This window comes from Ambystoma mexicanum, chromosome 2p, assembly GCF_040938575.1.
Source record: "Ambystoma mexicanum isolate Mex_15411 chromosome 2p, UKY_AmexF1_1, whole genome shotgun sequence".
NCBI classification, from domain to species: Eukaryota; Metazoa; Chordata; class Amphibia; order Caudata; family Ambystomatidae; genus Ambystoma; species Ambystoma mexicanum.
Genome location: NC_090923.1, coordinates 705658338 through 705675373, shown reverse-complemented (window position 1 = coordinate 705675373; position 17036 = coordinate 705658338).

The window sequence follows — 17036 nt, the reverse complement described above, 5'->3', positions numbered from 1 at the left end:
CAGTGTGCTTATTGTCGTCAAGAGGGTCATTGGCGAGCACAATGCCCCGTCCTTCAACAAAGGTCAAATAATACATTCGGAAATATGGGTAGACGATCCAGAGGTTGCCCGGGAGTACGGGCCCTGGTAGGGGTCAGTTTACACAGGATTCTCAGCAACCTTTCTCACAGGATAATCAGATTTCGAGTGTGGACACCAGGAACATATTTGATTATCCTTCCGCTGCATATTTATCTGAAGAGCTTCCTTTTGATGACATTCTGTTTCGTTAGGATTGGCCAAAGCAGGGTTTGGAACCTACACCTATTCCCGTCAATCAGAAAGGTCCCTATGTTGAAATGATGGTGGGAAATAGGAAACATCCGTTTTTGATCGACACTGGAGCACAGAAGTGTTGCATTGATCATTCACGGGTTCCAAACATTCCACTGTCAGGGCAAACCAATGTTTCTGTAGGGTTTTCTGGCACACCAGTTGTTTGTCCGGTTTCTTTGCCGGTACCTATTTCTTTGGGTCCCTTTACGGACCACTGTCCATTTCTGTTGACTTCGAATTGTGGAGAGAACTTGCTGGGGTTGAATCTGTTAAAAGAATTAAATGCAGTGATTTATTGTTCTTCTGATGGAGTGTGCTTGATGATTTCACCACAGCAATTTTCTGTCTCGCAATTCTTGACTAGACTTTTGCCGCCGGAATTCATTAATGTACCAGAGAGCTTGTGGGCTGTGATGACAATGATGTCGGTGTTTTACAGATTGAACCTGTTAAGATAGTTTTGAAACATGGAATTGAGCTGCCACGTATTCCCCAGTATAAGATTTCAGTTGAGGGCGAGCGGGCATTGAAATGCATTGTTTCCAATTTTGTGCATCGCGGGGTGATTGAAGACATTTCAGGAAGTTTGTGCAATAGTCCGATTTTACCCATGTACAAGAAAGGCGGCAATGCAATTCCATTCCGTTTCATAATTGATTTACGTACAATTAATAAAGTCGTGGCTCCACAATTTCCAATTGTGCCTGATGTGACGACAATCCTAACCATGATTCCAGCTACAGCTACTTACTTTAGTGTGGTGGATCTAAAAAATGCTTTCTTTAGTATTCCTATACACAAGGATAGTAGATACTTGTTCGCGTTCACCTAAGGGGGACGCTCGTTCACATTTACTTGTGCACCTCAAGGGTACACAGAGAGTCCTAGCATTTATAATAGGGCTTTGAAAGAACAACTTGATACCCTTGAATTGCCCTCTACCTGTACATTGCTTCAGTACGTTGATTACTTGCTTTTAGCTGCTGACTCTGAGAGCGCCTGTAAGGCGGGCACTGTGTTATTGCTTATCCATCTAGCTAAGCATTGTCACAAAGCTTTGCTTAAAAAAATTCAATATTATTGCCAGCAGGTCGCTTATTTAGGCTATCTCCTGTCAAAGGAGGGAAGAAGATTGTCACCTGAAAGAATAAAACACATTTCTGGCATGTCTGTCCCAAATACACAGAAGAAAGTTAGAGCCTTGATAGGTATGGCTTCTTACTGTAGGTTGTGGATCCCAAATTTTTCACTAGTGATCAAACCGATGTTGGCTTTGACGAAGAAGGACATTTCTTCGCCATTGCCATGGAACGCGGAACACCAGCAATCGTTTGACTTGCTTAAGACTGCATTATGCTCTGCATCCGTTTTGGGCACACCAAACTATGAAAAGGCCTTTGTGTTGTTTGTGCATGAATGTGATGGATGTGCTTTGGCTGTATTAACGCAGGAACATGGAGGGAAGAGTAGGCCGTGCAGTTACTTTTCTTCCGCCATTGATCCTGTAGCATGCGCTTTGCCAAGATGTTTGCGAGCTGTCGCTGCTGCTACTGCTGCGTCTGTAAAACAGATTGAGGGAATGGTCCTAGGCCATGATCTAACCCTGATGGTGCCTCACTCTGTAGATGTTCTACTGAACCGAACTCAAACACAACACCTCACTTCTGCACGGTTGACAAGATATGAATTAATCTTGTTTGCTCCTCACATTCAAATTAAGAGGTGTTGTATTCTTAATCCGGCTGAACTCCTACCTTTCCCGCAAGATACTACTTGCGGTGATGAAGAGTCACATGATTGTCTGTATGCTACCGAACAAGAGACAAATGGTAGAATTGATTTAAAGGACACTCCTTTGGATAATCCGCAAGGAAAACTGTTTTGTGATGGCTCCTGCTTCAAACTTCCGGATGGTACATCCACAGCTGCTTATGCAATCACCACATTAAGCACGGTTGTAGAAACTAAGAGAATCACGCATAATTCTGCGCAGGCCGCACAGATTATAGCATTGACCCGAGCTTGTGAACTTTCCGAAGTGCTTGCAGTAAATATATATACTGATAGTCAGTATGCCTTTGGGGTGGTTCACAACTTTGGGAGACTTTGGTCAGAGAGAGGGTTCCTAACTTCACATGGCACCAAAATCCAACATGGCTCCCTAATAGTACAACTACTCTCAGCGCTTGCGCTCCCTACTCGGTTAGCAGTTATGAAATGTGCAGCACATCGAAAGGTTACAGATGATATAGGGAAAGGGAATGCTTTCGCTGATCAAATAGCTAGACTAACTGCTATTGATCCCCTTACGGTGATTTATGTTTCAAGGGAGACTGTAAATGCTTATGCAATGGATGAGGGTGTTGGGTCCCTACGGGATATCCAAGCTGATGCCACGTTAGAAGAATCCAAAAGGTGGGCTGAAGGCTTGGGGAAACTTGATGATAATGGGTGTTGGGTGGACATAGTTGAAGGGAAATGGCTACTCCCTGACACATATATAATGATGATGGTCATCATGGCCCATGGTCCTACGCATGTATGTGCCCAGAAGATGACAAAAATGTTAGAGAAAGTTTGGGTAAATGACAAAATTTCAAAAATTGCCCAGCGCTACATCCAGGATTGCATGATTTGCCTACAACACAATGTGGGAAAGGGGACAGTAACTCTGAGGGGAAGTTTTGGGCCACCCTCTGTCCCCTTCGAAGTGATCCACTTTGACTTTATTGAAATGGAACAATGTGATAATAAAAAATATGTGCTGGTGGTTATCTGCGCTTTTAGAAAATGGGTTGAGGCTTTCCCTGTTAAAGATGCTACAGCCATGACTACTGCGAAAATCATGTTAAGGGAATACTTCCCGCGGTTCGGGCTACCAAGAGTTATCTGCTCGGACAATGGTCCACATTTTGTCGCTGCTGTAATTCTGCAGATATGTACGGCATTACGAATTGACAAACGGTTCCATTTGGCCAGACATGCTCAGAGCGCCGGACTAGTAGAAAGACACAACGGTATCATCAAGAACAAGCTCGCTAATACGTGTGCCGGCACTAAACGAAAATGGCCGGATGCCTTACCGATCGTGTTGTTATCCATGCGTACAACCCCTTAAACTAAGACTGGGCTCTCCCCATTGGAGGTGGTAATGGGGAGACCTGCCAATATTTGGAACCTTCCTAAATGCAATTCATTGAGAAATGTTGAAAATGTATTACTTTCAAACTATTGCAGCCAGTTGACTAAAAACCTGTATTTGATTTATCACCAGGTATGAGAAGCTTTACCTGTGCGATACGAGGGCCCGGGCCACAGCATACGGCCTGGAAGCTGGGTGTTCGTCAAAGCATTTGAGCGCTCTTCCTGCCTTGCCCCTCACTGGCGTGGGCCGTTCCAAGTCCTGTTGGTCACACAGACAGTGGTGTGGGTCTCTGGGAGAAAGAACTGGATCCACTCATCTCACGTCAAGAAACTTCCTCACCCTGTGCCACACTTTACAGAAGAAACAGAAACCCTCGCTAATGCTGCAACCAACGATCCCAAAGCAGTAAGTAGCACTGAGAGTGTGTCGGAGAATCTCTCTGAGCCCGTGAAGCTTAGGGAAGCTGCCATTTTGTCTCCACACTCTCCAAATGTTTTGCATCCGGAAACTGCTATTTCAAATTCGGCATCTTCACTTATTTCCGACACGTTGCTTCCACCAGGAAGTGACGACATATTGTTTCCGGATCAATCAGTTCCGGGAAAAGTAAGGTACAATCTGCGGCCAAGAAAATAGACTTATGGCACGGTTTTGCTGTGCATCTGATAGACTTACGGCACAGTTCGGCTGTGCATTTGAAGAAGAAAAGGATCAGCAAGGACTTGTTTTTGCCCAAATTTGAGAAAGGGGATTCTGTTGGCTAGGGTTGTGGAAGGACTAAGAAGTCGCTCGACCGGGCGGTCACCAGCAACGAACATTGGGGTATCCGTCTGAAGACTACAATGCCTGCTACCGCTACCGCTCGTATGGGACTTGTAAATGACCAGCCGGGACAATGGACAAAATGCCTGGGCCCTGAAAATGTTTTCTGTATTTTTATAATGATATTTGGGTTTTTAATAGTCACTGCCTTAGGATTGTGGTACCTTGAGGTAACTCATTCTTTAGACCTTTTGTTACCTACTGAAAGTACACCTATTGTTCCTACTTCCTTTGTCCATTTGCATACTCTATCCCCTAGGGACTCCCAGCACAGACAAAGGTACCACAATAACACTCTACTACTTATCATGAATGCTATGGATGCCATTTTTAATAAGTCTAACTGTTGGGTCTGCTCACATTTACCGCAACACGGGAATAAGGGGCTACGTTGGTATATTCATCCTTTACCTTTGACCACTGCTTGCTATGCTTCTCTTAGAGCGCTGTTCTTTGGCCGTTGGAATGATAGCATCTCAGGGAACTTTGATGGCACCAATTTGAATAGTTTTGAGAAACGTGTTTTGACTCCCCTGGGATGCTCGCTTTTCACAAACAGGAGTAAACCGAACATTGCTTCTATTAGGCCTTCTGATAAACTGTCTCGTCCTTTCCAATCTTTGATTTCCTTTAAAATGGCTCCAATAGGCAATAAGGATGCCATGCCTCCTTTTTACACTGTTAATCATAGCCCCGATTCAGTTTCCTTTTGCATACAGAGGAATGGAACTCAGTCAATGGGAGATTTTCTAGGTTGTGCCAACGTTGCAAATTTGACTGGGGAAAACAGACCTTTGTATGTAGGTGAACCTGTCTACTTTTTCTGCGGTAATGTAGCGTTCCCATGGTTGCCCAGGGATTGGCAGGGAACCTGTTATTTAGGGATCCTGTTACCTGGGGTGTTTATAGCTAGTAGAAGAGAAGTTTCAAAGGCTTGTCCACGGCGCAACGAGAAGGGTGACACCCCAGCACAAATCTTGGGAGATATAGCTAAATCAGTTGTGCCATTTTGAGGGCAGATAGCAAATTCAGAAGATATTAGAAAACTAGCGAGAGTACTGGAGAGAACCATCAACCGGACCACGGACATACTCTATAATATGACGTTAGAACAGAAGGCAATAAGACTAGTAGCACTTCAAAACCGGATGGCATTAGATGTCATCCTGGCTGAACATGGTGGAGTGCGTAAATTAGTGGGGTCCGCTTGCTGTGTTTTCGTACCAGATTCGTCCCCAACCATCTTCAAGGCAATACAGAATCTGCACGTCCTTAGTTCCGAAGTGCATGTTCCCGAGGGAAACTGGGATCTTAGCACTTGGTTCTGGGACTTCTTGCGATCTTGGGGTTGGAAGGTACTTTCGGTCTTGCAAATTATTTTGGGAATCCTGTTGTTTCTTTGTTGCTGTATTCAGTGTCTACCTGCTATGTGTTCGATGCTAGGGGGATGTTGCGCACAAGTGATAGGTTCGACAGGACATAAAGTGTGTGCCCCAGATGAAACTTCCAAAGAATATGTGTTGAAAGAAATTTTAGCAAATGACCTAATGGCAATAGATATTTCCGACAGTGATTCGGGGTGGATGGACGATGATGCATGGATTTATTTGCAAGGAGATCCAAAGTAGTTTTAGCACTTGGCATAGGTTTGTCAAAAGAGAAATTATATCGTGCCTCCTATTGCAATAAATATATATATATATATATATTGGCCTACGCCAAGATGCTCGAAAGTCGCTTGCGAAAGAATCCGTGTTGCAAGGTCCTGACCTTAAATCAATGTAAGCCGCCATTTTAGGCCAATCCGCCATTTTAGGATTCACTTTGTAAAAGTCACCCTGTGAGTTAAAATGGTGGACGATGTCTTTCCAAAATACAACATGGCCGCCTTGACCTCTGTACATAGCTAATATGTAACTTGCCTGCAGGCTGCTTCTTGAGGTCGTGAACTGTGACCTTGTCCTTCGTTGACTTGTGTGTAAGGGATTACTCGTGTAAAAAAACAAATCCACGAGTATACTATAAAAACAATGTATTCAAATACTGAACATAGAACACTTGTTTAACCACATTGTATTAATGTTTAAGTAGACTAATATGGAACATCCCAGATTACACAGTTGCTGTATAGGCTTGTTGATACATGTATTAAGAGCAAACCAGTTATATGTGGTTGTTTGTAACGCTCACCTGATTCCCGTAGAGGCGCCGGTCTTGACTGGGCGTATACCGTATCTTCAAAGGTGATGTGTAACACACGGCTGGCTCTTTGGGCTGGACCTCTGTGCACTGTATGTCAGACTGGAAGGGTAAGATGTCTTAGGTAAGTGAACGCCGTGCTCTCCATCTGCCTCGGGGCAGGGTGCTGTAACCAGTTTCTTCACTGGATAAGGGGAGCAGGCCTCTTCACTTCAGAGGACTGCTGTCCGTTGTTTACTGCACGAACGGTAATTCTAATGTCTTTAAAAGTCTTTAGTAATGATGTCTCTTATTTTGCAGGGTTCCGGCGATGGCGGATGACGGGCTGAAGTGAGTTGGAGAGGGAGCCCGTGTGATGAATAGAAGCGCCTGGAAGCACGTAAGTAAGCGCTTGTTGCCTGCTTCACGATGCGCTCTAACTGTCTTTTTATTTTGCAGGTACAAGTTCGGAGCGGCTGCAGGGTGCCGGAATACCCACTGTGTTAGATGTGGAAAGGAGTAATGGCACGTGAGTATTAAAGTTCCCCGATGTCTTTAAACGCACCTTGTTTTGTCTTTCAGATGCGGGATGCAGCGCTGAAGGCCTCCGGAGCGTGCGAAGAGTTGGTAAACTTTTGTCTTTCAGATGCCGGAATGCAGTGCGAAGACCTCTGGAGCGCACGAAGAGTAGGTAAGCCTTTGTCTTTCAGATGCCGGAATGCAGCACGAGGCGTTGGTGACAGCCGATGGACCAGGTAAGTGAAGCGCTGTCACTGAAGACTGTAATGCTAACCTGTTCTTTCTTGTCTTTATAGGTGTTGCTGAAGACTGGATTCAGGATGGTAAGCCTTTTTCCTTAGGCCCAGGATCAGATGCAGAAGACACGATGAGCGTTCTGCTGCAGAGGATGCAGAATAAGGCAAAGCAAGATTCATCCATCGGGTGTGGTTTAAATAGCCTCCTGTAGTGCTTAGGTGTCTCCTTCCACAGCCACGCCTAGGTAAGAAAAGAGTTCCTGCTTTCCAGAAGAGTTCCAGTGTTCTGAACCTAGGGAGTGGCTCCTGCCCCACCCAACAGGAAAAGTAGTTCCAAACAGAAGAGGATCAGAGGCTCAACTGGCAGGCAAGTAAGCAGCATGGTCTGCTGCAGGTAAGTCCACCCAAGCATTATGAGCCCGGCGCTTCCAGCGGTGGGACTGGGCATATTTATGAGCCTGGTGCCACTGGCGCCAGGACTGGGTCCAAAAGGTCCCAATTGGGACTGGTTGGCACTCGGAACCTGGGTTATGGATCTGCTTCCAAGGGAGTTGGGAAAACCCTGACCTTTTGGAAGCAGAGATCATGACATTGTTCGACACTTGGCATGAACCCTAGATCGGTGATGTATTAAGTGGAATATTAACCCGAAGTGGGGCTGGACATCGTGCCCACAAAGTGTATAAAAAGCCAATGCATTCTAATGTACAGCGTCTCTCACTGAACACACTGAACCACGCTGGAGTTCGTTGTGTTGTACTGAGGGCCGATAGCTATCTGATTTTGCTCTGTTTTTGTAACTGGATTCAGTATAAAATAAAGTACTTTGTATGTTCCTTTGTAACTCGTGTTCGGTGTATTTCCTTTTGGGGTACTCAGCCTCGATATTTTGATTTTGTTTTCACAGTATTATCTGGGGATACAGTTCCTAGCACCGGCGTTGTGGCTGGGTAGAGATGATTTTGTACCCATGTGAGTTCGGAAGGTGTTCTGTCGTTCATTGTGTAAATGCTAAAATCTGAGTTATTTGCATGTGGGCACTGTGGGGTGGCTTGCATCATTGTAATATTGTTGTGTTGTTATATTCATCCTCATGGCTCCCACAGGCCCATATTAACTTAGCGTAGAGGGGAATGTAGATGCACACGCCTAACGTATTCAAAATCTTTAAGAAGTCAGTGTAGATAATTTTAAGTAATCTTTTAAGGTGCGGGGGAGGAAACGTGACCCTGGCACAGGATCCCAAATACCTATCCGTACTGAGAAAAAAGAGGATCCAAAGGTAGGAGCCCTCCCGTCCCCTGCACACTATTGGTATCCCGTATAATAACGGTTAAGAATAAATCTAAAATAAAGCATAGATATATGGTGATGTAAAATATTTAATCATATAATTTCAAGACAAACAAATGCTTCAAATTTTAGAGTTCAATGGTAAAAGACTATTTTAATTGAAGAAATATACATCAATAAATCTTGTGATGCTGAGACCAAAACCAAATGTCAAATGATATACAATATACAAATTGTTTGGGACCTTGTGGACCCAGTGCGTATATAATCACAACTCAAGTAAAAAATGGCTGACGCGTTTCGGGATCCTGTCCCTTCTTCTAGAGCCAAGTAAATTGTGAACTGTAGGAAAAATGAAATGAAGAAAGCGCATGTCAGGTTTTTTGACTAGTAAATACTCCTAAACAAAAGCGCTCACCAAGCATGTAAAAAGGCAAAGGCAGAACCCATTAATTGTGGAATGATCCATTAAAATTCCTATATTTTTAAAGAACCAAAATATCGATCATATGTATTAAACCAGTTACATATTATTCCAAAGGCACCTATCCTCCAAGGGGGAGTTGGCAATGTGACCAATAAATAATCCTCACAGTAGATTTGTCTGAATTATAGCCGAGATGAGGTGAACAAACATATTAATTATCTACATGAAAACATCACAGAAGATACCCAGATGTTGTTGCAGGACACGGATTAGAAAGCACAGGTAGAGACTAACATACCTTTAAATAGTGTTCTTGAAAAGAAAAAGTGACAGCCTCAAGGGCGTGATGTGCGGGTGTCGGTCCTCAAAATTCAGGACGAGTGAACAACTTCTCTGTCAGGGCGGCAATCTAAATGTTTAAAGAACATTCATATGATATAATAATAACGTCTGAAATGACTAAAACAGAATGTCACTTACAAACTCCAATGAATAGGTGTATGTTCTGAGACATATTCAAAAATGCTAATAGATAGCCTGAGAAAGCAAGCTAATGGAGCTCAGAGAGTAAATGTAAAGGCATACCTCTCACTACATATGCAGTCAAGTCCAAGATGGTTAAATGCTCTTAAAAATGCTGCGGGCTAAAGATGGTGCCCAGTGGTAGTTAAGTCCTCAGGATGCAATGAGTTTCTCAAGTGTTCTACAGAACAAATCCTACAACAAAATAAATTGTCTAGTTATCTATTGTCCAAATGCCCTAATGAATATAGTAGTATTATAAATGCAAGTGACCTATGGATAAGTGCTACATTGAAGGTTCTAATGCTTACCCACGGCTTGGATACAAGTAGACCAAAATGTTAGTAATCCGGGATTCACGGTGTAAGCCGCTCGAAGCACCATCCCAAATTAGATCGGTCCCCTTCTTGATCGTTTTTATGCCCACACCCCCCTTGCTCACATCGATTGAAATATATGCGAGAGTCCAATACAGGAACAAGCCGATGCTGCTGAAAAGAATACTAATGCACACACAAAGAGCACACATTCATCAGCATTAGAATTGCAACTGCAACGGATTAGAAAGCACAGGTAGAGACTAACATACCTTTAAATAGTGTTAAAACTTCTTGATGGCTCTGGCCTTGGAGAACACCAATGAACTAGAACTGAAGTAGATATAATTTGCATTTTCCCTAGACATGTGCAAGATCCACTAAGTTGAAATCATGGGCTTCCAGTGGCATTGATCCAAACAACTATCAGTATGTTTTGTTAGAAATTTTGAAATTGGGAAAAATGTCATGATCTGCTGCAGGTGGGAAATTATGTGCTCTATCTTATACTTTATACAGTTTAAGGAAATAGCTTGTAATCATGGTGTTCAGATATCAAACACAAATGCATTGGAATCACTGTATTTTGTTGTTAGGTGTCATTTTTCTTACTTTTATGATGGATGACATATGCATTTGTAATTTGTAATTGAACGTACAAATGTTATGTTTATTTTTTTTAATCTTTTTTATATTATATAAATATAATCACGTAATCACCCTTTTCTGTGATATAATTTATTTTAATATGGGAGGTATCCTACAACATTTCTACAATGTCAGTACTAACACATTATATTCTCCTAGCCTAAACATGTATGTGTCCCTAAATAATACCTTTGTTTACTTTTATCTAAATCCCACCACTATTACCCAGTTAACTTTAAACAAACTATATGCCTCAGATAATTTTACAGCCACTATGAGAATTTGAAAGAAGATCACGCTTTGAGGTAACCCACCAGCCCGTTTGTCACACTTTATTCACGTGTGGCTTATACTCCACATTTGTTCCATCGCTCCCATCCCATAACATTTGCTGGTTCCCCATTTGCATTTTGACACGTTGATTTTCCCTCTCTTCTTTATTCATTGTGTATTTCTTCCACCCGAATCATCTTGGTTTGGACTCCATAGATCATCTGTTCGGTCGTATTTGTCCTCTTTTTAGGCATGCTTTGCAGCAAGTTCCTGGGACTTTCACTGCATAGGCCACTTAGTCCATTCAATGATATGGGAGTTTTCACAGGAGTTTGCCCACTGTCAAAACTGCACAGCAGACACATTTGTGTATGGGCATCCAGTTAGGTCCCTTGACCCTTCTCTCTGCACATAGGTTCGAGTGCTGGCAATTCTCCGGGTATATATAGGGTTCTCTTTCTCCCGTCCTGTCATATAAAACTGAATGGGTTTCTTTTGAAAAAGTGTCTCTATTGTCAATTGTTTCTCCTTTCAACCCAACCCTTTAAAACCCATTTATGTGTTACATTTAAACATTCCATTCCTTCTACTCCTCAAACTAACCAGAAGAGACCACATCACTCCAGCCCTAAAACACTACACTGGCTCCCAGTAAAACTTTGCATCACCTTCAAAAGAATGTGCAAAACGCACAGAGCAATCAGCGGACAAGGAGCAGAAATCCTACAAAAGAAAATAACAGTCTACAAACCAACGAGACCCCTCCGATCAAGCAACGAAATCCGCCTGGAACTCAAACCATACCTTAAGAAAAAACTTGGAGGCACCTCCTTCTACCACCTAGCCGCAAAAACATGGAACAACATCCCAAAAGAAATAAGAAACACTGAAGATCACCTAAAATTCAGGAAATCACTAAAAACCTGGCTCTTCAACACCACAGACTAAATCTGGAAACCGAAACTGGAAAAAAGATGACTAATCCGGAAAGGACACGGACATCACCGACCCGAGAAGGTAGCTCCCATGGCACCTGGACGGGTGACACCGGATAGACTGGAACACAGGCGGCACGCACAAAGACTGAGCCAACTCCCCCAGACAATCCCACCAACACTTTCGCCCATCCCTTAGTTACCGCCAGGTACCACAGTGGTGTGGAATTGTCGAGATATTGGAAATCACCACTCTACCTGAGAGGTTGACATTGGCAGGTGCACCGGCCACAGGAGTATGAAGGGAGGATAATGGGAGCTATGAGAGAGCATGTTAGAGGTGGGGGCCAGAGGAATAAGGAACCTTGTATGCCAGTCGGACCCAGATCAGGACAGAGCCGCACCAGGGGAGACTGCGCAAGCCGAGCGCCTGAATTCAGCATAGAGACGCAAACTAACCAACCCTACTAACAATTTCCCTTTCTGCATACACCTCTCAAACTCCAAACCAAACACAACCAAAATCTACAGCACAACAAACCGCACAAACTTCACTACATTGCAACAACAAAACAAAAACATGCATAGACTTGCACAACATTACACGACGACTACCGGCCGCAAACACCCCAGGCCCAGCCAACTGACCCACCGGGCTGAGGCCGCCAACAGCACATCACTGCTCTCTTGCACTTTTCCTGCCTCCTCCCACTAACCAACCTCCCCTCCTCTTTCAGAGCCGCCAGAGCGCCAGGGGACCACTCCGGTGGTGATAGTGCGCGGTACAAATGTCCTTTAACATTAACATTAACATATAAATAACTAGGATAAACATATCTCCTTCGTCTACTTTTATCTACGCTATCATTTGCTGCTTCTGGGGCCTCGTCCCTGACCATTGTAGCTCCTGATAAATGAAATATTAGCATTTGTTAATCATGCATGTTACTTTTTTACATTTTACACATCCTTCACTATTCCTTTAAGTTCAGCTTTTCCAGTTTATTTTAACTATACATTTCTCTTATAAGTGAGTACTCTTATTATTTCTTTTCTTTTTTCTTTTTGCATCCCTCTGCTCCTCTTCCCCACACCTTAAGTCTGGGGTAGGGGGACCGAGGGGGACAATTCACTGTCAGGTAGAGTCATGAACAGGGAGAAAAAAAAACATTACTATCATGTACATTTTCAGTTACTTAATCAAAAGTTGAAAGGGATAGGAGGAGAGAGATAGAGAGACATTTTATTCTCAATGCCTTGTATCACACATTACTAATACTTGTAAACATTATACATTTATTTACATATCTTTATTCATTTGTTATTTTACTCTCATTTCAGGCCTGATACCTATCCTGTATCTCTACCTTTTCCACTATCTATGTTTGTGCACTCTGCTCATTCCTGTTACCTTTGTTGTCTGTGCAGTCTGTGTTCCCATGAGCCTTACGAACATCCGTCAGGTGCACCCAATACTTCAGGCCCTGTACCTTGATAGCTGTAGGCGTACAGTATACTACCTTGTATGGACCATGGAACCTTGGTCCTGTCCACCTATGCACAAAACTCCTCCCATATACCATGCCACCTGTCATCAACTGGCAGTCTGGACTATCTGTGGCTGGGGTCATCGTATCAGTGGTGTTTTCTTGGGTGAATGGTGGGGCTATTTGTTTGGCTATGGCTCGTGCAGCTCTTTTCAGGTTCTTAAGATACTCATGGAATTCTTCTACTAGGACTGTGGCCCTTTGGTGCGCGTCTGATTGCGTGCGCAGGGATGAGTGGGCTGTGTGCATCCTCCTACCTGTCACAATCTCATGGGGTGACAGGTGGTGATCCTTGCTAGGTTGGTTCCTCATTTCAAAAAGTGTGAGGGGTAAACAATACACCCAGTTCTTCTTTAGTGTATGACACAGTTTTGACAATCTACTCTTGAGAAATCCGTTCATTTTTTTCAACAATCCCGTTAGATTGCGGATGATAAATCGCGCAGAGCTTATGGGTTATACCTAACATCTCAGTGATATGTTTGAACATGTCATTTACAAAGTGCGTCCCATTGTCTGAACGTATGACATCGCAAATGCCCCAGCGGGGAAACACCTCTCTCACTAAAAATTTGGCGGCACACTGGATGAGCGCAGGGACCTGCTTCCACCCATCGAGAGAAGGGGCATACCACAACAGTCAAGTATCGGGCCCCATTACATCGCTCTCCAATGTCTGCATAATCTATATGCAGTTCTCTGAAGTGCCCTTCAGGCTTTGGTAATGTTCCTCTGAGTGTTCGTAATGTTATGCCAGAGTTGTACGTTTGACATATGATGCATTCTATTATTAAGTTTGTCACGTGTTCCTGTACTCCCGGAACGAACCAGTTCTCCTGTATGTCCGCAATAATGTGCTGCTTTGCATTGGGAGCTGGGAAGTGCAATTGTTTAAATGCAATCTCTAGCAATTTGGCCAGTGTTATTTTGTCTCCATAATAGATGAGTGGACGACTGGCTACACCCTCTTTTTACCTATGTCACCTTCTCCTCGCTGGGTGCGTCTTGCTGAAGATCAATAATTTGAGAGACTGGTAATGAGTTGAATCCTTCTGGCTGTGTCTCTTCTACTATCTTCTCTAGTATGTACTCACCTGTTGGGGGTTTTGGTAGGTAGGAGGCTTGTTTGGCGGCAGCGTCTGCTGCCGCTTTTCCCAACAAGATGACGTCATAACCTCACTTAGGAATCCTCTCCTCCCCCATCTTGCTAGTCCTCCATGTACTGTACTGTTGCCATATAAGCAGAGTCTGTATAGATTGTGACTATGAACCCCTTCGCCGTATGTGATGCTTCTATGAGCACTACTAGTTTTGCTGCTTGAGCTGAGTAGTGCAGTGTTAATCTTTTATTTACAATAACTTCAAATTCCCCGTCCTCTACCCGAACTACTGCTGCTCCCACGTGTTTTTCTCCCGTTTCACAGTCTATGGAGGCAGACTCATCTACGAAGTATATTTCTCCTTCCGACAGTGCATTTTCATGTGCTTTGGGCGTATCATCATCATCTCCTGTGTATGTCGCGCAATCATGTTGCGGTATGTCTTCTACTGTGAATGCTTCTGTGATAAATGTATCTGGGTTTACACTTTTGCACCGTACAATATGAATGTTGGCACCTGAAATAATTAACTTATATGCTGTGGCCCTTTGAGTAGTCAAGGTGCTTTTTGATCTCTCAAGGATGGCAAACAGAGAGTGTTCCACATACAACGTGACAGAGCATCCCATCACAATTGTAGAACTTTTTTCTATTGCGAAAGCTGCGGCTGCGAGAGCCTGTTTGCAATCAAAGTTCCCTTGCATTACTGCATCCAATGTTCCACTGTAAAATGCTAGGGGGTTGTGACCCAGGGATATCTTTTGTGTCAGTACAGCTGTCATGAGTGTGCCATTACAATGTGAGAATAAGTAAAACTCCTGCTCATAATTAGGGGTAGCAAGAACTGGGGCAGTAGATATCAGTCCTTTGTGTGTATTAAAAGATGTGTGCATTTCCTGTGTCCACTGTAGGTTGGTGTTTTCCCGCTGTGCTTCCTTGAGTGCCTGTAACAGGGGTTTTGTGTAGGCTGCATAATCCAATATCCAAGCTCGGCAGTATGTACTCATGCCGAGAAACTTTTGCATCTCCTTTACTGTGTTGGGCTCTTTTATTGCTTTTATTGCTGCTGCCCTTTCAGGTATTATTCTCTTGCCATATTTAGATATCAGCTGACCTAAGTATAACACTTCGGTCAAGCAGTATTATAATTTTTGCCTGTCTACCTTGTACCCTTTCTGTGGTAGGTGTGTTAACAGGGTAATGGAATCCTCTCTGCACTCTTTTTCTGTTTTCCCGCAGACTAACAAATCGTCTACGTACTGAATTATTGGACTCGTTGGGTGTATATTCTCAAGGTCCTCATGCAATACTCTGTTGAAAATACTGGGGCTTTCACAGTACCCTTGGGGCAGTCTGCAATGCTCGTATCTTTTCCCTCCTAACGTAAATGCTGTCAGGTACGAGGAACCCCGATCGAGTGGGATTGAGAAGAAGGCATTCTTTAGGTCCACTACTGTGAAATGAGTGGCCTCTGTTGGGACACTGCATAGAATGGAGGTGGGATTTGGGACAAGAGGGAACTCCTTCTGTACCATGTCATTGAGGGGGCGCCGGTCCTGGATGATCCTCCACGCACCTACCTTCGCTTTCCTGATCGGGTAAATGCAAGTGTTGCAGGATGAGTTAGATGGCACTATTATTCCCTTTATCATCAATGCGTTTATTGTTGTAACGCTCACCTTTGCTCTGCAGGGGCACCAGGAATCCTCCCCTAACGTATCCACTGTATGGACTGGAAACTGGCCTACGGATGTGTATCTGAAAAAGAATGTGCAGGGATGTTTAGCTGCTGCGGGGGGCAGTTAAAGACCACCACCCAGTACCACCGGACCCCCGACCTCCAGGACCCTCTCTCACCTGTATTACTGTTTCATTAAGCTCTCCATCCTGCTATGTCTCAGCAGGGGCACCTTTCAATGCAGCCAGTTACTTCACTAGCTGTTTTTTTGCCCAGTCCAGCTGTGGCGTGTAAGTTCTTTAATGTCTTTGTTCCAAGAGGCAATCAGATGCAATGTCCAAAGAAAGTCTCTTGTAGATTTCTGTGCGTGGTTCTGTGTCTTTCACAAACAAGGTCTTGGTAGAATTACTTGAATGGTAAGCGTTGGAATGTTAATGTCTTTTATGTGCAACTCTGTGCGCTTGCTTAATGTTAATACACTGTGGCAAGAGAGTGCTCGTGATTCTTCCTATTGTTCACTAACCTTTCTTTGTCTTATTTGCAGGGAGCCACGCTGTGCGGCCGGGATTCACCGTGGAGATGAGCTCTCTGAAAGAACAATGCAGAGAATGCGACTTCAGCCAGCTGACTGGAGGAACGAAGTTCACTGAGCCGGAAGAGTCCTGAAGCTGCAGCTGATTGCACGACGGAGGTTCCCAAAGGAGTTGTTACAGGGATTAGATTCAGGTGAGCAAATGCTGGGAGCAGAAGCCGCACAGGAGCAGCCTGTAACTTGTGCTTCTTCTCCCTTTGCAGGACGATGCCAGGAGCGTCACGCTGCTTTCGGCAGAAAGACGCGAAACAAGCATTTGGTTTGGGCGTGGCCTTATATAGTAGGCCAGCAGACACGCCCACAAGACTGGCCTACGCTCGAGATGCCAGAAAGGAAGTACCTCCATCTGGGGGAAAGAAACACAGAAACCACAGGATGTACCCAATGTTTATTCTTAACCCATTAATGCCCATACTGCTGATTCCCTCCAGCGGTTCTAACACACTGCCAAGCCCTCCATGCTTTAGCCCACCATGCTCTTACTGGTAA